Consider the following 9,246-nt stretch of genomic DNA (forward strand, 5'->3'; position numbering starts at 1 on the left):
AAGATGCCCTTCAGGGCCTCCAGGTCTCCAGCCCAAAATACAGCGGCCCTGCCAGAGACCTTGGGATCTCAGCATCCTCTTCCAAAATTCTCACCAAGGCTGGGCCTCAGCGTAATCCTATTGAGCATGATTTTTAAGTCATCACCTCTCTTCAGGACAATATAAGGTTCTCATCATCAATCCAACCCAGGGCACCCTCCTCCCCATGCATGCATCCAGTGGGACCTGGATGGGCTCACCACAGCTTAGGGCAGGAGGCCAGGGCACCAGGAAGGGCTTGAGCTCAAGTGCACCAAGGGCTGGGCACCTGGATGACAACCACTGGCCTGGGGCCAGCGGTCCCAAAGCAAGTCTTCTTCCACAGTCACCATCTGGGGGGACAGGAGGAGGACATGTGTCCAACCATGGGCTCACGCCTCCATACAGGGAATGGGGTTGGGGGTGCCAGCTCACACATGCTCTCTCTCCGTGGACCCATGTGATGGGATCCATGGGAAACACTGATGTGTCATAGATCAGGGGAACCCTTTGCTCTCCCAGCCACTGAACCATGGAAGGACAGGGCAGGTGGGTTCCTGGGCTCAGGCAAGACACCTGGGCTGTGCCCTACTGCAGGCCCCTTGAGCACCTCCATTGCCCGTGCCAGCTCCCTGCATGACCCCGGGTGGTATCTGGACCCTTGGGTAGGGGCCATGGACACCAAACAGCTCACAGCAAACCAAGGACACTGGCCCGGACACCACGTGCTGTTGCCTACCTGGCAGTTGCACAGTCTGCCCTGTGCATGGAGGGCACCCACCCTCCTTTCCTCAAGGTGCAATGGAAATCGCAGCCTGGGGCTCCAGGGCCACAAGCTTTCTCTGGTGTGTCCCAATCCATGCCCCACACAACACCTCCCACACACAGAGCAGGGCCACACTCAGCCAACCGGGAGACATATGGTATCTTCTCCTTTCTTTGGGCCTAAGACCCGCCCCTGCCCCCCAACCCACTGGAGTTGTCCTAATGGCTGAGAAGCAGCCTGGACTGCAAATTTCCAGGAAAGGTCCTTCCACTGCGGGCCTTCCCAACTCAGGAGGACATTACTGCCACTCGCCCACAATGAAGGGGTGACCCCCAGCGGGACATGGGCTGCAGCCTTGGCCCAGAGCCCACGAGTCCCAGGACTGGATTGCACCACCATCAGGCACTGGCCAGAGCTAGTCTTGACCCAACTTCAGAGAAACAGCGCCGCCCCACAAATGGCTCAAAAAGGTGCCACTGGGAGGGCCCACTGCTTATAGGGTCAGTCCCATTGAGGGTCCTGGGTTTGCTGCAATCCATGAATCTCCATGGCCTGACCCCATGGACCGAATCACCCACCCTTCTCCAGGGTTGGAGAGCCCCCGTGAGATGCCCTTGGCTCCCCAGAGCCCTTGTTGCCCCCCTCATGTGGCCTGGCCATGTTAGAGGCCTGACCCAAGCACCAAGTCTGAGCTGAGCACTGCCCTGCGTGGGGCTGAGGAAACCCTTTCCTGCCTGGACAACTGCCACCCCTGCGGGGCTTCAGAGAAGGCCTCCTCCTTATGTCCGATTCCCAAGGAAGCTGCCCTCCTGGAGAACACATCCCCAGTTGGGATTCAGATCAGCTCCTGAGGAAACCCAGGTGGCCCGAGGGCTGACCCTTGGGGACCCCACGCAGCTTGGCTCATGGCCCATGACACCAGCAGTATCCACTCACCTATGCTCGTCAATCCCAGGGGTCTGCTGGGGGGAAGAGCTCACTGAAAGACACAGAGGATAATGGGGCTCACGGAGGAGCCGCCAACGTGTCCCACCCCAGGGAAGCTGAGCGTGGACACCAAGCCCACACAGAAAGTCTGGTGTGCCTAATAGAGGAGCACAGACAGGATTGGACCCCTCCATGAGGTGCCCTTCAGGGCCTCGAGGTATCCAGCCTAAAATACAGCAGCCCTGCTGGGGACCTCGGGATTCTAGTGTCCCCTTCCAAAATTCTCACCTAGGCTGGGCCTCAGCGTAATCCTATTGAGCATGATTTTTAAGTCATCACCTCTCTTCAGAACAATATAAAGTTCTCATCATCGACCCAACCCAGGGCAGCCCCCTCCCTGCCTAGGCATCCAGTGGCAACCGGATGGGCTCACCCAAGCTCAACGCAGGAGACCAAGGTGACAGGAAGGGCCCGAGTTTCAGTGCAATAGGGGCTAGGCACTTGGCTGATGGCCACTGGCCAGGGACAGCGGGCCCAACGCATGTCTTCCTCTGGGGTCACCATCTCAAGGAACAGGAAGAGGACAAGTGTCCAAACACAACCTCACCCCTCCATGTGGACAGAAGGTGTGGTGTGCCAGCTCAGGGATGCTCACCTTCCATGGACCCATGTGATGAGATCCATGTGGAATACTTGCCCGTCATGGATGCAGGGCACCCGATGCTCTCTCCGCCACCGAACACTGAAAGGATAGGACAAGCAGGTCACTGGGTTCAGGCTAGAAACCAGGGCTGTGCCCTACTGCAAGCCCCACAAGCACCTCCACTACACATGCCAGCTCCCCTGTATGACACCAGGGTCACCCCAGGACTACTGGGCACAGGCCAGGGCCAGCAACCAGTTCATTGTCAACCAAGGAGGCTGGCCCATATGCCTGATGCTGCTGCACAGCTGGCAGTCACATAGCCAGTCCCTGTGCATGGTGGGCACCCACCCATGTGCTGTATCTGGGCACATACTGGAAACCACGACCTGGGGTCCCAGGGCCACATGCTTTCTCTGGTGAGTCTCCATCCATGCCCCTCACACCTCATAAACACACAGCCTGGCCACACTCAGCTAATCGGGGGTCACAGTGTTTTCTCCCTTCCTTGGGCCCAAGATCCCACCACACTGGAGGTGTCTCCATGGCTCAGAAGCAGCATGGGCAGCAAATTGCCAGGACAGGACCCTCAATAGTGGGCCTTCTCACTTCAGGAGGCGACCCTTCCCCACATTCGCCCACTGGGAAGGGGTAACTTCCAGCCACAGGGAAGGGGTGACTTCCAGAGGGATGCAGGCTGCCCCACTGGCCCAAAGCCCACGAGTCCAACAGCTGGACTGCAGCACCACCAGGCACCGGCCAGAGCTCAGCCTTGACCTAAACCCAGTGAAACAGCACCACCCCTCTTCAGGCTTGAAGAGGCCCATGGGATGGCCCATTGCTCAGCAGGGTGGGTTCCATTCAGGACCATGTGTCAGGTGCAATCCTTGAATCTCCACTGCTCAACTCCATGGGCCTGATCACCCACCTTTCTCCAGGGACAAAGAACATCTCTGTGACCCCCAAGACACCCCGGAGCCCCTGTGGCCCCCCACATAGTCAGGGCAGTCCAGATGTGAGCACCGAGACTCAGCTGGGAGCTGCCCTGGGTGGAATTGAAGGAACCCTTTCCTGCCTGGACCACCGTCACCCCTGCAGGGCTTCAGGGAAGGCGTCCTCCTTGGTTCCTGATTCCCAGGAAGCCGCCCTCCTGGAGAACCCATCTCTTCCCAGTGGGGATTCAGTTTGGCTCCCTGAGGAAACCCTTCTTTCCTGAAGGCTGACCCTTAGTGACCCCACATGGCCTGGCCCATGGCCCATGACACCAGCAGGATCCACTCACCTATGCCAGTCAATGCCAGCGGGCCCTCCTTGGCGGAAGAGCTCACTGAAAGACACAAGGGGAGAACAGGGCTCAGGGAGGAGCCACCAATATGTCCCACCCCAGGGAACCAGAGTGCCAACAGCAAGCCTGCACAGGGAGCCTGGGCTGCCTCATGGAGGAGCATAGAGACAGGGTCTGGCCCTTCAGGTGCCCTTAGAGTCACCAGATCTCCATCCCAAAATACAGTAGCTCAGCCAGGGACCTCAGCATCTAGTATCCTCTTCCAACATTCTCACCTAGGCTAGGCCTCAGCGTAATCCTACTAAGCATGATTTTTAAGTCATCACCTCTCTTCAGGACAATATAAGGTTCTCATCATTGACCCAACCCAGGGCACCCCCCTCCCCACACATGCATCCAGCAGGACCTAGATGGGCTCACTAAGGCTCAGTGGAAGAGACCAGTGTTGAGGGAAGTCAGGGACCCCAAACGGAGGGACCTGCTGAAGCCATGGCAGAAGAACACAAATTGTGAAGATTTCATGGACATTTATCACTTCCCAAATCAATACTCTTATTATTTCCTATGCCTGTCTTTACTTTAATCTCTTAATCCCGTCATCTTCGTAAGCTGAGGATGTATTTCGCCTCAGGACCCTGTGATGATTGCGTTCACTGCACAAATTGTTCGTAAAACATGTGTGTTTAAACAATATGAAATCTGGGCACCTTGAAAAAAGAACAGGATAACAGCGATGTTCAGGGAACAAGGGAGACAACCATCAGGCCTGACTGCCTGAGAGCCGGGCGGAACAGAGCCATATTTCTCTTCTTACAAAAGCGAATAGGAGAAATATTGCTGAATTATTTTTCTCAGCAAGGAACAACCCTGAGAAAGAGAATGCCTTCCTAGGGGGAGGTCTCTAAAATGGCCGCTCTGGGAATGTCTGTCTTATACAGTTGAAGATAAGGGATGAAATAAGCCCCGGTCTCCCGAAGCGCTCCTAGGCCTATTAGGACGAGGAAATTCCTGCCTAATAAATTTTGGCCAGACCGGTTGTCTGCTCTCAAACCCTGTCTCCTGATAAGATGTTATCAATGACAATGTGTGCCCGAAACTTCATTAGCAATTTCAATTTGGCCCCGGTGCTCTGCCCCCATTTGCCTTGTGATATTTTATTGCCTTGTGATATTTTATTGCCTTGTGAAGCATGTGATTTCTGTGACCCACACCCTATTTGTACACTCCCTCCCCTTTGAAAATCACTAATAAAAACTTGCTGGTTTTGCAGCTTGGGTGGCATCATGGAACCTGCCGACATGTGATGTCTCCCCCGGACACCCAGCTTTAAAATTTCTTTCTTTTGTACTCTTTCCCTTTATTTCTCAGACCGGCCGACACTTAGGGAAAATAGAAAAGGACCTACGTTGAATTATTGGGGGCGGGTTCCCCCGATAGAACAGGGCACCAGGAAGGGCCCAAACTTCAGCGCGCCAGGGGCTGGGCACCTGGCTGACAGACACTGGCCCCAGGCCATTGGGCCCAACACAAGTCCTCCTTCAGGGTCACCATCTGGAGAGACAGGGAAAAGTGTCCAAACAGAACCTTATGCCTCCATGTGGGAAAGGAGGCAGGGGGTGCTGACTCACACATGCTCTCCCTCCATGGACCCACCTGATGGGATCCATGTGAAACAGTGATAGTCATGGACGTGGGGGACCCTTGGTCCTCCCTGCCACTGAACCCTGGAAAATAGGGCAGGCTGGTCACTGGGCTCCAGCAAGATGCCCAGGCTGTGCCCTACTGCAAGACCCTGGAGCACCTCCACTCCCCATGCCAACTCCCCTGCAATTCCTGGGCTGCACCGTGACCCCTGGGTGGGGCCAAGGCCACTCTCCAGCTCAGGCCAACCAAGGAGGCTGGTCCTGAAGGCAGGCACCGCTGCAGCCCCAGCAGATGCACAGCCTGCCCCTGCACAGGGAGGGGGCCTACCCAGGCTCCCTCTCCAAGCATGCACTGGAAATAGCAGCCTGGGACCCTGCCTCATGTGGCCTGGGCAGTCCTCGAGGCCAGACCCTAGCACCAAGTCTCAGCTGGGAGCTGCCCTGCATGGGACTAATGGAACCCTTTCCTGCCTGGACCACTGTCACTCCTGCAGGGCTTCAGGGAAGGTGTCCTCCTTGGGTCAGATTCCCAAGGAGGCGGCTCTCCTGGAGAACCAATCCCTCACCAGTGGGGATTCAGGTTGTCTCCCTGAGGAATCCCTCCTGTCCTGAAGGCTGACCCTCAGTGACCCCATGTGGCCTGGTCCATGAGCCCAGCAGGATCCGCTCACCTATGCTGCTCAAGGCCAGGGGGCCCTCATGGGCGGAAGAGCTCACTGAAAGACACAAAGGGAGAACGTGACTTCAGGGATGAGCCACCCACGTGCCCTGCTCCAGGGAACCAGAGCACTGACACGAAGCCCACACAGGGAAACTGGGCTGCCTCACAGACAAGTGCAGAGACAGGGTTGGGGCCCCTGCAGATACCCTTCAGGGCCTCCAGGTCTCCAGCCCAAAATCCCTCCTGCCGGGGATCCCAGCATCCTCTCCCAAAATTCTCACCTAGGCTGGGCCTCAGCATAATCCTATTGAGTATGATTTTTAAGTCATCACCTCTCTTCAAGAAAACAGAAGCTTCTCATCATCAACCCAACCCGGGGAAAGCCCCTCCCCATGCAAACATCCAGCAGGACCTGGATGTGCTCACCACAGCTCAGTACAGGAGACCAGAGTGCCAGGGAGGGCTGAGCTTCAGCGCACTGGGGTCTGGGCACCTGGCTGATGGACACTGGCCCAGGGACAGTGGGACCAAGGCAAGTCTTCCTCCAGGCTCACTGTCTGGGGGGACAAGAAGACATGTGTCCAAACATGGCCTCATGCCTCCATAGTGGGAAGGTGGTGGGTGGTGCCAGCTCATGCATGCTCTCCCTCCATGGACCCATGTGATGGGAACACTGACCCATCACAGACGCAGGAGACGCTTGGTACTCCCCATCACTGCAAGGGGGGGGTGGGTCACTGAGCTAGGACTAGGACAGGGCAGGTGGGTCACTGAGCTCGTGCAAGGCACCTAGGCTGTGCTCTATTGCAGGCCGCACAAGCACCTCCACTACCCACACCAGCTCCCCTGCAGGACCCCTGGGCCACTCCAAGACCACTGGGCACAGGACAGGGCAACCAACCTGCTCATGGCCAACCAAGGAGGCTGACCTGGAAGCCACATGCCACTGCAGACCTGGCAGTTGCATAGCCTGTGCCTGGGAGTGGAGGGCACCCACCCAGAGTTCTCTCCAAGTGTGCATGGGAAATCATAACCTGGGGCCCTGGGCCATGTGTGTTCTCTGATGGGTCCCCATTCATACCCTACACACCTCCCAAACACAGAGCCAAGCCACACTCAGCCAATCGGGGAACACAGGGTATCTTCTCCTTTCCTTGGGCCCAAGACCCCACCACCCTGGAGGTGAGTCCATGGATCAGAAGCCTGGGAGGCAAATTCCCTGGACAGGACCCTCGACAGTGGGCCTTCCCAGCTAAGGATGCCACCCTTCCTGCTAGTTGCCCACAGGGAAGGGGTGACCCCCAGTGGGACACGGGCTGGCCCCTTTGCCCAAAGCCAGCGAGTCCCAGGGCCAGCCTGCAGCACTACCAGGCACCGGCCAGAGCTCAGCCTTGACCCAACCCCCTTGAAGCCACATCACCCCCGACTAGGCTCAGAGGCACCACTGGGATGGTCCATTGCTCAAAGGCTCAGTCCCATTCAGGTTCATGGGTGGGGCCCAATCCTTGATCTCCAAAGGCCTGACCCCATAGGCCCAATCGCTCACCCCTCTCTGGGGAAGGAGAGCTCCTGTGTGACCCCTGTGGTGCCCCGGAGCTCCTATGGACCCCCTTATGTGACCTGGGCAGTCCTCATGGCCAGACCTGCACATTGAGTCTCAGCTGGGCGCTGTCCTGGGTGGGGTTGAAGGAACCCTTTGCTGCCTGGACCACCCTCACCACTGCAGGGCTTTAGAGAAGATATCCTCCTTGGGTCAGACTCCCAATGAAGCTGCCCTCCTGGAGAACTTAGCCCTCCCCAGTGGGGATTCAGGTTGGCTCCCTAAGGAAACCCTCCTGTCCCAAAGGCTGACCCTTGGCGACCCCAGCAGCCTGGCTCATGGCCCATGACCCCAGCAGGATCCACTCACCTATGCCGGTCAATGCCAGGGGGCCTGCCTGGGCAGAAGAGCTCACTGAAAGACACAGGGGAAAATGGGGGTCAGGAAGGAGCCACCCACATGCCCTGCCCCTAGGGAACCAGAGCCCCAGCATATGCCCACACAGGGATCCTGGACTGCCTCACGGGGGAGCTCAGAGATAGGCTTGGGCCCCCTTCAGATGCCCTTCAGGGCCTCTAGGTCTGCAGCCCAAAATACAGTGGCCCTGTCGGGGGCCTCTGGATCCCAGCGTCCTCTTCCAAAATTCTCACCTAGGCTGGGCCTCAGCGTAATCCTATTGAGCATGATTTTTAAGTCATCACCTCTCTTCAGGATAATATAAGGTTCTCATCATCAACCCAACCCAGAGCACCCCCCTCCCCGCCCATGTATCCAGCAGGACCCGGATGGGCTCACCACAGCTCAGTGCAGGAGGCCAGGGCACCAGGAACGGCCTGAGCTTCAGCGCACCGGGGGCTAGCACCTGGCAGACGGACACTGGCCGAGGGCCACTGGGCCCAACACAAGTCTTCCTCCGTGGTCACCATCTGGGGGAACAGGAGTAGGACAGGTGTCCAAACAGAACCTCATGAAGGTGGTAGAGCCCGCCGGCTCAGGTATGCTCTCCCTCCATGGACCCATTTGCTGGAAACGCTGACCCGTCACGGACGCAGGGCACACCCTTGGCCCTCCCCGCCACCCAACCCTGGAAGGACAGGACAGGCGGGTCACTGGGCTCACACAAGATGCAGAGGCTGTGCCCTACTGCAGGCCCCAGGGAGCACCTCCGCTGCCCACGCTGGCTCCCCACACACAACCCCCTGGGCCACTCCGGGACCACTCGGCACAAGCTAGGGCCACCAACCAGGTCATGACCAGACAAAGAGACTGGCCCAGAAACCACTTACAGCTGCAGACCGGGCAGTCACATAGCCTGCCCCTGGGCATGGTGGGAGCCCTCCCAGGCGTCTTCTCCAAGCGGCATGGGAAATTGCAGCCTTGGCCTGGGCGCCACGTGATTTCTGCGGCGGATCCCCAACCACACCCCACACTTCCGTTGAACTGGTCTAATTTGGGCGTCAGCTCTTATTTTTCGAGCGTGTTTGTGAATATTTTAATGTCTTGCATCATTTTACTTTTGAATTGTTTCAAACTACATTTTTTATGTATATGCATTCATATTTTGTAACTTATTTTTGGTACGTGTCTTCGTTTGTATACAACTACTCTTGTATGTTTTCTAACGTAAGATGTATTTTCTGTCAGTTTTTCTATTTGTATTACCATTGTCAAAATGAACCTTGAATTATCCCAGTGTTTTTGACCGTTTTATGCTTTTTCCTCATCTTACCGATTCTATGTATTTTTTAAAACATAATTTTTAG

General features: G+C 56.8%; 5 non-coding genes and 1 pseudogene across 5 annotated transcripts; 1 reads left to right on the forward strand and 5 right to left on the reverse strand.

Moving 5' to 3' along the window:
* Positions 1-101: 101 nt before the first annotated feature.
* On the reverse strand, positions 102-183 carry LOC112437278 (small nucleolar RNA SNORD115). Its single transcript, XR_003025913.1, has one exon. It is a non-coding gene; the product is annotated as a small nucleolar RNA SNORD115 (small nucleolar RNA).
* A 1,823-nt stretch (positions 184-2,006) lies between these two features.
* On the reverse strand, positions 2,007-2,088 carry LOC112437253 (small nucleolar RNA SNORD115). Its single transcript, XR_003025889.1, has one exon. It is a non-coding gene; the product is annotated as a small nucleolar RNA SNORD115 (small nucleolar RNA).
* A 1,833-nt stretch (positions 2,089-3,921) lies between these two features.
* On the reverse strand, positions 3,922-4,003 carry LOC112437269 (small nucleolar RNA SNORD115). The gene has a single exon (XR_003025905.3). It is a non-coding gene; the product is annotated as a small nucleolar RNA SNORD115 (small nucleolar RNA).
* Positions 4,004-6,231: 2,228 nt separating this feature from the next.
* Positions 6,232-6,313, reverse strand: LOC112437285 (small nucleolar RNA SNORD115). The gene has a single exon (XR_003025919.1). It is a non-coding gene; the product is annotated as a small nucleolar RNA SNORD115 (small nucleolar RNA).
* Positions 6,314-8,140: 1,827 nt separating this feature from the next.
* LOC112437265 (small nucleolar RNA SNORD115) lies at positions 8,141-8,222 on the reverse strand. The gene has a single exon (XR_003025901.1). It is a non-coding gene; the product is annotated as a small nucleolar RNA SNORD115 (small nucleolar RNA).
* A 271-nt stretch (positions 8,223-8,493) lies between these two features.
* LOC129394052 (distal membrane-arm assembly complex protein 1-like) overlaps positions 8,494-9,246 on the forward strand; it is a 50,062-nt pseudogene continuing 49,309 nt past the window's right edge.

Source organism: Pan paniscus, chromosome 16, assembly GCF_029289425.2.
Source record: "Pan paniscus chromosome 16, NHGRI_mPanPan1-v2.0_pri, whole genome shotgun sequence".
In the NCBI taxonomy this organism is placed as follows: Eukaryota; Metazoa; Chordata; class Mammalia; order Primates; family Hominidae; genus Pan; species Pan paniscus.